General features: G+C 33.9%; 1 protein-coding gene across 3 annotated transcripts in view; it reads left to right on the forward strand.

Annotated features, from left to right (window-relative positions):
- SYT1 (synaptotagmin 1) overlaps positions 1-14,850 on the forward strand; it is a 285,194-nt gene that overhangs the window by 126,547 nt on the left and 143,797 nt on the right. For all 3 annotated transcript variants that reach the window (XM_072401415.1, XM_072401412.1, XM_072401413.1), the window contains one exon: positions 14,202-14,269. The gene's annotated coding sequence lies outside the window, so the exon portion shown is untranslated. The remainder of the gene's footprint in view (positions 1-14,201; positions 14,270-14,850) is intronic.

The raw sequence follows: 14,850 nt of genomic DNA on the forward strand, positions 1-14,850 counted from the left end.
TCAAATGCCTTTTGTAGGTAAAGGAACAAGAACAAACCTTTTCTGGTGGTCACCGCATCCCAGTTAGTTTGTAAAAAGGGTATCAAATCCATAGCTCTGGTTAGGATCTTGTCTCGGGAACAATTCCAACATGGTCAGTGTAGAGGTTCTTTGATATAAACCCCCAAAATTTAGTAGCACATATTTTATTGAGAAGCTTCACATTATTGTTGATCATTGATACAGAGTATTAATTATAAATCCTAGTTGAGACTTTTAGGGTTTTGCTATCAAACTAAAAATGACGTTATATAAATCTTTGTCTAAAGTTTTCACTGGTATTGGTTCACTAAAAGCATGTCTGAACCAACAACTAAAAATTGTAGTTTAAATAACCATTTGATTTTTCCCAGAAACTGCAGTGAGTGATTCAGATTACAATATTTGTGCCTACACAACACTTTTTTTTTCTAAATTAAATTTGAGAGATTGCACAGAGCCATTTTTGTGCATACCTTTTAAATGCAGGAAATTATTGCTTTAGCAAATACACCAAATATACCCAAACATATGTATATTAAGACTTTTTCATTAATACATCTGGAACACTTTTTGTGTTATTATCAAAACTGTGCCTGTAAAGTTTCATCTGTACATAAATAATAATAATAAAAAATACCCCGATTATGACTAGGTGTATTTACTTAATAATTAGCAGGCCAGTTGGTCAACATCCCTGCAGAATGCAATATTATAAATAAGAAAACCTGCTCATTGTATTACTGCACACAGAAAGGCAACCCATCCCTGGCTAGGATGCTAGCTTTTAAGAAATCATCTATAGTAGGACATTGGCCACCATATCATCTAGCAATATTTTATTTAGTAAGCCTACATTTTTTATGGTGGAAAAGCATATTTTTATTACCCTTTATTCGCACTTCAAAAATTGATTATTCCTCTATTTCTTTTTTAAGTGTCTCAAACTAGAACGTAGTAGGAAATGAAATAAATGATAAACATAGTAGGGGCTTTATGCAAGCAAGGCATGTAAATCAATGTTTTCTGCCACCACGAACGTCATAGCTTGCATTATGCAGAGCATCATATTTTTGTGCTTCTTCTCTCCAGTATAGTCCCATGAATATTTTTCAAATACTTGTATACTTCTATAAGTGGAAGAATTGAATTGTTATACTGACAAAATGTAACAAATAGCTATGGCACAAATTAAGATGATTGGATAGGTAGATTGATAGGTGAATATATAGACAGATTCTCACAGGAAAGATAGATAAGCATAGACATAGATGGGTTTCTGTGTTGCTATGTGTAGCTGAGATTTCAGGAAGAAATAGATAAACAGAAAAGCATACAGTGAAATATCATCCCAGCATAGTGCTGCTAAGCATGGTTGACTGAACAGCTCAGCTGACATTTGGTATGTTTGTTTCCTGAGGCCACATACAGTTTTCAGCTAAAGACTGTTCATTCCACAAGGTGATGCCATGAATATATACAAAAGCAAGGTTTATTTTGTCAAGCTTGGCACATGCACCATGCAAGAAAATATATGAAAGTGGGCATACTGATCCTAATGTTTTGTTACTAAATTGGTAAAATGGATAACAATACATTTGAGTATTGTGAATCATATCTGTTGTGCTAATAATTCATTTTCTAGATAGGATTTTAGGAGCTCCACATTTTTCATGGCAAAGAAGCACATTGAAAATGTACAGGATCTTTAGGATATAATGGTAGTCATGGATTATTACACAAATATGAGTGAACTCTCTGCTTATAGAATTTATCATTATTCTGCAATGTATATGAATGCTCACACCCACACTATAACAAACATGCACAGAATTTGTTAACTAAGGTAGTTTGTTACAGATTGTATGCTCTAACCGCCAAACACAGGCTAGCTAAGCCAAGGCATGTCAGAAAAAGTGGAGACTGTGAAAAAATCAATTTGCAAAAGCATCAGTGAACATATATGAGAAGGTAATGTCCTGTGCATGAATGAATCTTTCATCATATAGGATTCCATACACCGATGCTTGGAAAATAGATTCCAGTAAATATTTATACATTTCTTGACATTTCCATATCACAACATAGTGTGATAGTTTTTATTGTAAGACTTTTAACTGAGAGTATGCACATTTTATTGATTATCATGCCTATTTCCTTTCCTTTGTTCTTTTAGCTCACATTTCCAACAGTGGAAACATATTTTCAAACAGTGGGCATATATGATAGGTGCATACTAACAACAATATTTTTATGTTGAATGCAGGTATTATACTAGGACTGCATTGTATGCAGCTAGGTTCATGGATTGCTGCTCATGTGAATGAAAATTCATGCAGGTTCACATATGCAAGCAAGCAACCTAGTCCTTCTTTTGCTACGCATTTATTTTATGTAATAAATCAGCCTCATAGCTTTAGATGTATTTTTTGAAAACAAATAAATATATAAACTCACAAATACATTTTCTTTATGCAAACTTCTTAAAATTCCCCATTGATTATCAGATGTTAGGATCCATTTTGCAGGAAAACATTTATTTTAATTGATAATAGTGGATATTGTGATTATGTTATTCAAAAATGTATGATAATTGTGTGTGAAGAATAAAGAGTTATGGTAAAAGAAAATCATTATTTTGCCCTTTTTGCCCAGTTTATGTATAGATTTTCAATGGATATAGTCTGAACTTGATCAGTGTCCTCTTTCACCTTTGCTTTGTTACTGTTTCACTATTTTATTTACTGTTCCTTAATAATTTTACTCACATATATTGGCCGGTTTTATCCAGATACTGTCAAAACAAAAAGGACAGTTGTGTATTTAAGAATTTAAATGCTTTTTCAGGTGTGTAAGAAATTGTCACTACAAAGACAAAGCCACAAGGAAGCTCTAGGCTTTAATGACATTACCATTGATGTTGACATTCATTTATTATTAAAATCCTCATAACTTGCACAGAATATTCAATAATCACCTGGAGTTTTCTTTGTTGCTTTAAATATATCACAATAAGAAAAACTTCCACATACATGATGACTTTTACATTAGGGAATGATAGGTGCTTCTTCTGTTCAAGCTGGTACAGCTAGCTAAACACTTCAAGAGAATTGGTCTGTGCGATAATTGACAACTCTGAAAGGTGGGTGGCTATTTAAACAAATAACTATAGAGTGTTTGGGCACAGGTAAAAGGAAAGTAAAAAAAAAGTATCCATCACTGTAACTATTTTAGATGATGATATAATGATATAATATAATGATATAATGAATTATAATGAATTTATTTACTTATGAATGTATTCCCCGGAGTTTATTTTAGTCTTTAAAGAATACCCAGTTATCAAAACATAGTTAAGATTTTAAATTCACACGATTCACATACATGCATGTAAATTCACTGTTGAACTCACTGTTATATTTATTAATGACTTTACCCAATCAATGTTGTGATTAAAGAATGTGAATTGTGGATGCTTTTTAGCCTTTACCTTTAGTAGTAAAAGCAAAAATGACTCCATAATATTGTCTCATTAAGTCATATTTAAAATGTATTACCTATGAATAAATATTAGTTATTGGAGTATTAGTTGATGAAGTTATTTATTGAAGACAACGCTGCTTTATTGCTCCTACCTGTAGAAGAATCTTTTATATGGCTCAAGAATACAGATCTTTATGTGCTGAAATATAATAGAGGCTGTGGGTTGAATGTGCTGTTTTTATATTTTTCCATTATGCTGTACTTTGAATTCACTAGGAAACTGTTCTCAGTATAATATATAAAGCAGGAAAATGAACACTAAATTACAGCTAAATTGGAGATGGCCGAGGCCTCCCAACATCAATACATTTGTCACATGTCAAGCTAACCCTAACCTTTATTGTAATATAAATGCTCTAAGTGATCCAATACTATCAATATGCATTAAATGTTTAAACGTATTGATGTGACAAAACACACAGTAATTGAGCTTTATCTGAAGAGTTTAAGAAAAAGCTATCATGAGCTGGCATTGGTTGTTATATGACTGCACACAGCATCGCCACAGTTATGTAACAAAGTGGTTTGTATGTCACAAAAGAATCATAACTTTAAAAGAAAGATTCTTCTTTGATGCATTTGCACTGTTTTTAATTCTTGTATTGCCACAAAGTTGCTTTTATGCTCAGACATCAATAAACCATTGTGGAGTATTAATAACAAATACTGTTTTGATCAACAAAATACTGACATGTGGCTTTACTAGCTCAATGGTTGGGTACATTTCTTTGATATGTATTAAGGTATTTTAAGCGTTTCTTTTTTATATATATTTATTTTTAAGTGTTTGATTTGAAGAAGACAAAGTATTTTAGGATCAAGTGTATTTCTTCCAATTAATGCCAGGGAAAAACATGAATCGTTACATAGCTGTAGCTAAACTGGAAAATATCTTTTAACTCCATTAGCAGAACACATTAAAGTACTACATCTATAACCTAGCTGGGTTTCTATAAACAATTTCTTTACTACAGCGGTTCCGGATCATTTATCTGTCTCCGAAATGTCCAAAGAGAAAACATTATTGTGTGCTTATCGAGTAACAAAGGGATTTGAGCTTGCTGAAACTAGGCTATTTTTCAATGCTCTTATGTCCAAAAACATCACGAAAAACCATGATCCATACCGAATGGTTGCATTTCATTGATTGCAGTCTGCAGGGATTATACCGATACTGACTGTGAAACAAGTTTTGGGGTAAAATGATCTCCATGGCTAGTCTTGCATGAGATAACTCCCCAGTGTGAAGGACAAATGGATGCAGCTTTACTGCTGATTTGCTCTTTAGATGTGTCTTTGCAAGGCAGTGGGCCTTGTTACTTTAGCATTGCTCAGCACACATACTGTCACACACATAATACATTGTCTGCTTACCATCTTGATCAAAAGAAAAGACAGCAAATGTTTACCTTTACACGTATGCTGTCCTATTTAAGCTTTAAGGTTTTTTCTTCCACTTTAAGTCTGGCACTATGTCCATATCTCTAATTTATTTTATAAAGAAAGAAATTATGGTGAGGGAGCCAAAAGAATCACTTAAGAACATTTTCCATTATAATTGTTTTTCATTCCACAATTTTATTTTCAAGTTAGACAGAAAGTTGCCTGTTTGTTAAGATTGATAATGTAGGACTGATTGGCCAAAAATCCTTCCAAAAAAAGTGACCAACGACCGCGACGAACGAGGATTGTCGTTGGAAATTAACAACCAGCACAGCGGATCTGATTGACGATCGTTCACTATCTATCATGTGTATGTTCGTTCAGTGCAATACACTTTCTCCTTTACATGTCACTCCCTGCATCGTTCAAACGATTGTATCTAACGTGTGTACACTTTTGGTGGATTATACTTGAACGATCATATCGCTACAGCATGTTCAGAATTGTGCACATTACGATTGTTCAAGTATAATCGTGCATAATCATTGATCAGTCGTAATCGTTCGTTTTCTAACAATATTTATTGGAAGTGTGTACCTAGCTTAACATATAGCATCTTCCCACAGCAGCCTAAGAGACGATGAACACAGGCAAAGATTTTATTGTAACTCTCTGTTACACTAATAAAAAATACCCTGCTTATAGCCTGATTAAAGGTAACAGACCCCAGCCTGATGACTGTATGGTAAGCAGTAGGCTGATGCCCCTTTTGTTGTTTTGTTAGATTGTTTGCATGCACCACACCTGATTGGTTCCCAATACTGCCCTTCCTCTATCAGTTCTGCTTTATGGGGTGTCACAGCTGATAGTCCAATGAAGGTACATTCAATTATTGTACATAAAAATTCTGATACCAATTCGATAATAGTTATAGAGCTGCTTTTGTATATCTAACTTTAGTTTAACTTTGAGAAAATGCCACCTTACATCATTAATTAAATCATATGTTTTGATACTCCATTTGCATTACTGTGCAGTCATCAATAGGTATTGTAAGCCACTCACCCGCCGACACAGCCTTAACATGTGCACCAATGACTGCTGGCTCCCTGTGATGTGATGGCATCACATCATGTCACTGTTGTAACCATGGATGTGCATTTTGTAGATTGCATCTCTTGTGGAATAATTTGCTTATTTTTCATGTAAGTAGGCACTCTGCTGTGGGGTTGGGTTCTCTTTTAAAATTTGCAGTAACAACAGTGGCTTACACCAATCAATTTAGTCACTGAGCAGGGGATAGCTGGTAAGCGAGTGTGAAGGAAGGTATGACATTACCCAAATTTCATTCTTGTCCTATACTCTGCCTTCTTTTATTCTGTTGCAAACAGAAAAGAATATAGAGCGTTAAAACAGAGCACCGTTTTTCAATAGATGTGACAATTAGTGCTGACATGGTTCAGGAAGCAATGAAAATGCAGCACCATAGGTATGTCATTACATAAAGCATTGCTAATGACGGAGTAATTAAATGTGAGTCTTGAACAGCTGAATATTCTTGCAAAAGGAAACTTGTCTGTTTAATAATTCAAGAAACGCATATCTTACAGTATAGTAATACTTTAGAAAAAGGTGACAAAATTGCTTTAGTTCATCATTGGCTATCCTGTCCAAAATAAAATATATATTCCGATTCTCTGCTACTTGATTAATGAAATGATGCATATACTTTAAGAATGAATAGCAAACATGTTTTTGCAATGCTTAATGAAAATCAAATAAAACAAACAGATTCAAGCCAGATTAAACTGTCATTTTATGTCTATAAATGTACACTATTGTATATGTATTGGTTTTGATTTACTAAAGACAGAAAGGCTGTCTACTGGCAAATATCATTAAACTCGATTTGTATCCAATATTGCATATTTTGTAGATTTTTTTAAATGTTCCTTATGGTACTGTAAGGCAAAATTATCCAAAAAAATCACTGCAATTTATACATTTTACATTGCTCATTACCACTGTTTAGTGAGCAATGTATATGTTCTACTTTCACAGTGAATGTAAAAAAATAAATCTTTGCTTACCTAAAATACCCAATCATGTCGAAGGAAAAAATGATTGTGGCTAGCACATAGATCAAAGTGAACACATCATTTCCTACTAATATTATAAGTTACTATTATTATTATTCTACTTGTATACCCTTGTTCATCTTTGATTGCTCATGATTCCCGAGAAGAATACTCAAAAGATTTGCTCAGTCATGACTTGTTTCTATAATTTATACCATGTCATAACATTTCCTGTAGTACCCAAATTAAATGATTTTGATTTTAAAGCATGGTTTCACTATAATTACAGTGAAGCTACTCCCTCATCTGGGTATTTATATTTTAGGATATGAGTTTTTGGCCATGACATGAATTACCTTGGCTATATACTCACAGATATATTTTTTTGAAGGTTAAATTAGCATCAGTTTGACTCCACTCTTATTTTAAGTCATGCTAGAATAACCATAATGAATTATGCAGTGGTGAATGACAATTTCAGATTGGCAGAAACACAGCTTTTAGGCGTTAGGAATAGACAGTGTTGGCTGTTCCCTTGAGACATCTGTAATGCAAAGTTAGAACCTTTACAAATATTTTTTTTATTGACTTGTAATAAACATGAGATCACCAAGCATTTGGCAATAAAAATAGGATTATTTTGGATGAGTTGAAAGCTTGTAAAACTGAAATGCTGCATTCTTGTTAGCATATTAACTGATTTGCAATAGATTTTCTTATATTGCAAAGCAAAAAGTAATTTGTGTGTATGAATAATAGTTGACATTGAGGTGTGGTAGAGGTTTAAGGTAATGACTAGTGCATCTTGTGTCGCCATGTCTTGTCGTCGTCATTTGTTTTGCCTGCATAATGCAAGAAAAAGATTCACTATTCCTATTTTTTGGACAAAATGGTTACCCATATTGAAATGGCCTAGGTCTAGCACACTTTTACTTCCAATTTGATTCCCTATCCAATTTATCAGATTGAAGGAATTGAGTGTTGGTAATATTCATTCAAAGATATACAGGTCATGTCATGTGTATGGATGATCAGATCAAATCAAAACACAAAATGTTGTATGCATATATGCAGTGTTTTTGGGACATCGGCTCAATGAATCACCAATTATAAAAGTGATAATATCAGCGACAGAGTTAAATTGGCTTGTTATCTGCTTGTGTGTTTTAAGCCCCAAGTCATAGCCACCTTTTTTGGCCTCTTAAAGACAAAGTAAACAATATAATCATGGGTGAGAAAAGGTCATGGAAATCTGGGGGAAATACATTTATCAATGAAGATACATTACAAATTACCATAGTGTAGGCTGCTTATGTGTAACACGTAGACCAGAGGTAGAACTAGCAACCCTACCACCACATGGAGACCAGTGCCAGATATTTAGAGAAGAATGACAAATGTAAGCTAGTATTAAAAATAAATAGATCTATAAGAATGAAAAAAAAAATGAGAGCATAAGAGATAACTGGTGATATATCTGAAAAAAATCACATAGAAGATTTGCCTTTTTAATTCTTTTCCAAACAAACAAAAAAAAAAACAGTAATTCAGCTAGAAGTTTGTGGGTTTACTTTCACACATTCAAACACACATCCCTGTAGCAGATTTGTTTTCACTTTTTGTCTTGACTTGTAACAAGTCCTATTAGAGTTATGCAATTACACCAATACATTTATGCTAAACATCTGTAGTATCTATTTTTAAAAAGGGTTGAAGGTCAGAATTTCATAAAATAAACATTATTGTGATTTTGCATTAAATATAAATGGGCTATAAGTCAGTAGTTGAATGCAGTTGATCAGACTCAAAACAGTGCAGAGAAGATTGGGTAGTCCTTGTTGTTGCTACATGGATATTAATATTTATGTTAGCATTGAGTATATTGTTGAAGACATTTATTACAACATTTCTTTCATATAGTTAAAATATATGTAACATTTTAAAGATGTGCTGTTTTTCACTTAACAACTGAATTAAATGCATTATTTCAGTTTTAATAAACATATTTCACACATTGTTTTATAATTTGAAGTAGGTGACATTTATAAGTCAAGGATCAGAAGCATCCTCCTTTCACTCAATCAGTATAGAGGAGCTATCTGCTCCTTGCTTTACTGAAAGCTGTTTTGTGCATGTCCTTCACTCCTGTCTTCCCCATTAAACTAATTAAAGTGGCTAAGCCTCAGGACCTTAGGGCCTTCTTACTTAGAAACATAAAGAAGATTTTCTATTTGTCAGTTTCAACAGTTAATTCCTGTTCTCTTGAAGGCAAATAATAGTCTAATCCTATTTTCTCCTCATCTATAACAAAATTCCTTTACTGAAAAATAGCAACTGCACTTAATAAAACAGTTTACATTTACAGCATCCCCTACTTTAAAAAAAATAGATTTGCATTATTGTTAGAAATTATTAGGACATATTTTACAAGGGCTTCATTATTAGCCTAAGCCACTGATTCTTCTTGAACAAAATTGACTAAGAAGTTGTCTGTATGAAAGCCCTAGGGGCTTGACATCATCAGCAAAGGGCATCGTTCTGCAGACTCATGCAGGAAATGCATACCTCAGGGTCATGATATCTGAACAATAATTCCCAAAAGCAAAATGGATGAGTAACTGCTGCTGATCAGTTGACTGCAAAGCATCAGTTTGGGACTCCAGCAGTAATTTTCATTCAAAGTGGATCATTGAAGACACATCTTGCTCTTCCATCACAGTATGATTGGTATCCTTTAAAAGGAGTTGCCTTTCTTTCTATAGACCTACCTGTACATGTCTAGAATTCTATATTATAAATAAAGTTTTATGTCAACAGAGACAAGAAACTTGATTTACTATAGTGTTAAAGGGGTGATTTGGTGAATCAAAGAGACACAACCCACCCACCGCACTAGCCTGCAATCCGTATGGAGGACCTGGTCCATGGCTCTGATTTATAATTATATATTTATTTATATCCGTGGCTATATTTCTGTGGTGGTCTTGACAAAGACCTATAGGCCAATCGCAGGGGTCTTTAACTGCAACCTTTGAAAGCCAGGCCCCACACATATTATTAGTATTTCTCAGACAGCATTAAATGAAATAAGATAGTTAAGAGTCCAAAAAAGATTCCTTATACCAAAATGTGACCTCCAAGGATGGGAGTTAGGACCCCTGGATATTCTAATAGGTATACATGTAGGCTAAGAGTCAGTTGCTGCGACAAATCCTTTTTAAGATGTACATGGCTTTTAAGACACCAGACCAGGTTTCAGAACAATATTTATAGTCTTTTGAAGCTGTTCAATGAGCTGCCTTTGAAGACATGATCTTAAATGCTTTGTGAGTATTGATTTTTTCCTTTGGAGTTTCATAATCACTGCGGTTGGATAGGTGAGAAGTATTAGTAAGAAGATAAGCCTAGCAGCACTATACTTACCTTTCAAGAAATATTGTGTTATTTTCACACAATTGTCATCAAAGCTTCATATTTCCTGCCTGTTGCTTCCTAAAATAATGGATTTGAAGCAGTAACACACACCCTCACACACATGCAAATAAAGAAATTGTAGATTTTTGAAACACATTGATCATAATGATTCAAACGGCAAATTAATTAGAATGGTCTTGACCCTTGGAATGAACTTTAGAAAATGACGTTTATTTAATTTAATACATGATTAGTCCTGGAAGTGATCTGTGTGAAATACTTTCGTTGTGTATTTCTTGTCAACAGGCTTTCTCAAGGATACATTTTTTTAAGTAATTGTTTGAAAACATTTTAATTTACAGGACCACAGAGCATATATATATTTATATGTAGTAATTTTATATTTATAAAGCATGTAAGCTGTAATGTGCATGAACGTGCCGAATTTGGCGGCAGCGACTGATAGTACTTTTACCTTAAAATGTCATAAAGTTTTCTGTGAAATCTAATAAACAATAGCCTTTTTCTCTTCCTCTCCTCTTAAAAATTTTTAATCCCATGAATCACATATCCACATGACTATTGATTGCTTTAATTATGCAGAGTTATTATCAGGACTTTTCACTTTTATACCACTGACACAATATTGATCAACCACTTCTATATATATAAAACCAATACATAGTCCTGCGTTATCACAATCAAGAACCAAATGGGAACACTCTAGGGTAACAACGGGGTATAGACCTCATGCTACATAGCTAATGTATTGATCAATGACGCATTTAAATGCTGTAGTACTTAGCAGCCAACCAAATATGATACTCCACTGAGACAGCAGTGAAATCCTTTGTTTATTTTCTCTACAAAGATCAGGGATTTCTTGTTCTTATATTGCAAAAAACAGACAATAAAGAATTTATACCAGTGGAAAGTAAGCTATTGGCTTAGTCTAATTGGTTTTTAGACTTAGAAACAAAAGAGTAGACAGGTGAGGAATGCCCAGGGGTAAGGTAGCTACACACAAATTAGGCTTAGTCAAATATTGATGCTAAAGGCTTAGCAATGTTGGCATCATTCAAAAGTTTGAATTGATAAACTCTAAATACTTTTTATATTTCAGATTCTTTGCAAGTATTACTTTCTCTTTATTCCTAAAATGTACACTACAACACCAACGTAAGAATTTGCGCACTCTTAAGTTTAGTCTTTATCTGGCCAAACAAGAGTCACTCATGGAACATTACACCCAATTACTTTTGTCAGCATGGCCTATTATCTGCTCCCCATTGGTAATTATGTATAGGATTATACCATAGGCAAAAGATAAATCGAATTTATTTTAAAATTCTGGACTGAATGCACAAGAAAAGACTTTCAAAGAAGACTATTCCTCATACCCAAGTCCTTCCCTGTTCCAATTTAATTCTTAGTTATTCTTTTTTAATAGTAGTAAAACAAATAAGTAATTCATAACACCCAATAAGATTTCACTTTGCTGAAATTTGACAAAAATTACATGAATTGAATTTACTGCACAAGCAGTCAATTAAAGCAGAACTTTGTCCCAACAGCTAAATAGAAAGTGAATATATGTACAGCAGAACTTTATATTCTGCCACATAAAAACTTGTTCAGCTGACCCTTTTAATCACACAGCCTCCTACCTATTGCATAGGAGAATGATTTAATATCTGCTGATTGTATCATTATTTAGCAGCAGAAAACTAATGAGCCTGTCTCTCAGCTCTCCCCTTCAGTATGTGTTTTACAATATTAGACCTAGAGCATTGTGTAAAGCATGGGAGCTAATTAAGGAAATGTTCTGTTGTCAATGGTATTCTCAACTTGATAACAAAATGAAGGTAAGGGAATAATTTCACAATTGTTCCATTCTCAGTACTAAGTATCTACTCAAAATGTAGAAATCACTAGCAACCAATCAAAATGAATCCAATACCCAAACTTTACTAGGCTTTGTCATTTTTGTGTTATTGTATTTATCTAGTATGTTTGCTGTTCACAATAAATTATTTAAGTAAACAGGTAGACAGTGGAATTGATATAGTGGCAGTTGATATAGTGTACTTGGACTTTGCCAACGCATTTGACACCGTACCCCCACAGACGGGTAATATGCAAGTTAGGGTCGATAGGTTTAGAAAAGTAAATCTGTAAATGTATAGAGAACTGGCTTAAAGAGCATATCCAGGGAGTTGTAATTAATGATTCATACTCTGGCCTAATGTTATTAGTGGTGTACCCAGGGCTCAGTGTTGGGACCTTTACTGTTTAACATCTTGATAAATGATATAGAGTTTGGGATTAAAAGTACCATTTCTGTGTTTGCAGATGACAACAAACTATGTAATGGAATTAAGTCCATACAGGATGTCTATAATCTACAAGCAGACCTGGATGTACTGTTTGATTGGGCAGCCGAGTGGCAAATGACATTTATTATCGATAAATGAAAACGTGAAATTTATCCACTTGGGAGCTAACAACATGCATGCTTCATACTGTCTAGAGGGAATACTTTTTGAAATAGTCTGAAATGGAAAAGGATCTGGGGGTTCTGGTAGATAATAGACTTAATACCAGCATGCAATGCCAAGCTGCAATATCTAAAGCTAGTAAAGTACTTTCTTGTATTAAAAGAGCAATAGACTGCAGAGATGGAGACATAATCCGGCCCCTGTACAAAGCATTGGTCAGACCACATCTGCAATATGCAGTCCAGTTTTGGTCACCAATTCACAACAAGGACATTGTGGAATTGGAGAGACTGCAGAGAAGGCCAACTAAATTATTAAAAGGAATGGAGGAGCTCAGCTATGAGGTGAGATTAGCTGAACTGAATCTATTCTCCCTTGAGAAGAGACGTTTAAGGGGGGATATGATCACCCTGTATAAATATATAAACGGTCCATATAGAGAACTCTCTTCCCCATTATTCACTTTGAGATCATTACAAAGAACAAGAGGGCAATCTTTGGGTCTGGAGGAAAAGAAGTTTAAGCTCCGGATAAGGAAGGAATTCTTCACTGTAAGGTCTGTAAAAATGTGGAATCAGCTCCCTCAGGAAGTAGTTTCAGCAGTTCTACTATAGATTGCTTTAAGAAAAAGCTGGATGTTTTTCTAGAAGCACAGAATATAACTGGGTATTAAGGCTTTAAAGTAAAAATACCAGTGACTGTTGATCTAGGGAACATCCAATTGCCTCATGGAATCAGGAAGACTTTTTTCCCCTGTTGAAGCAAATTGTACCAGGGGCTTTTTTGCCTTCCTCTCTAAAGGGATTTATATCTGGGATATGTTTATTTCCCTAGTGGTTAAACTTGATGGACTTATGTCTTTTTTCAACCTAACCTACTATGTAACTATGTAACTTTGTAACCATCTGTTATAAACAGCATTATGTTTTATGGAATAGAGCATTTTAGAAATGATTTTAAAAATACTATGATCAAAAAGGTCAGGATGCTCTTACAACTTGATCTAATAATGATTTAATACCTGTGTGTGTCTGTTACTTGTCAGCTTCACTGACTTGGAAAATCTTCTGACAAAATGATAGAAACAGCAGTAGCTATGGTAAAAATATAAAAACATCTTTAAAATGTAATAACATTTGCATTGTGGCTTTTGCTTTTAGGTATCAGAGGCTTAACAAAACCAAAGGCATCCTTTGCAGTTTACTTTTTATATATATTTTATTAATATATATTAGTAATATGCCTTTTTTATCTTTATTTTGTGTAGGGAGCAGATCAGCCCTTGAACAGGAATCACAAAAAAAGAAGGGATTGCTCCACAATCAAATTTAAAAGGTACAGTAAAAGGCAACCTTCTATCTTAAAAATGGCTAATGTGTGATTTTGACCTGTCATTCATATATATTCCATGATATACATAAAAAGCAGTTGTTTGTTGGAAAGGGCTGTATGCTGTCTTAATGTGGTCAGGAGGCCTCCTCATGTTTGTACTATTTATAGGATTCATAATAGATTGTAATCCTATTACATAGTCGCTTGGTCTAGTTTATCTGGTGCCTGCTCTTGTTATAGTTCAGTACTTTTGCATAATACAAAACATAATTTTATTTCAAGATGAATAATTTATTGCTCAATAATGAAGAGTCAGTCTTCTTTCCTTTAGTATTCGTACTTTTTTTTACCAAAGAACTTACTTCTATCAGTTCTAATATTTATAATCTACAGAACAGAATAGCAAATACCATCAAATATTTTTATGCAAGATTTAGGACGTTTTCTGTTGCCATATTGTCCTGTACCCCAGCACAGCCAAATATTAAAGGCTTGAAGTAGTTGCTTCTAACAGATGGTATTTGTACGCTTGCCAGCTGTGCCTGCAGCATATTATCTTTTAATTGCTTAAAGGTACGTCAAAT

The sequence above is a fragment of the Pyxicephalus adspersus genome, chromosome 2, assembly GCF_032062135.1.
Source record: "Pyxicephalus adspersus chromosome 2, UCB_Pads_2.0, whole genome shotgun sequence".
Lineage (NCBI taxonomy): Eukaryota > Metazoa > Chordata > Amphibia > Anura > Pyxicephalidae > Pyxicephalus > Pyxicephalus adspersus.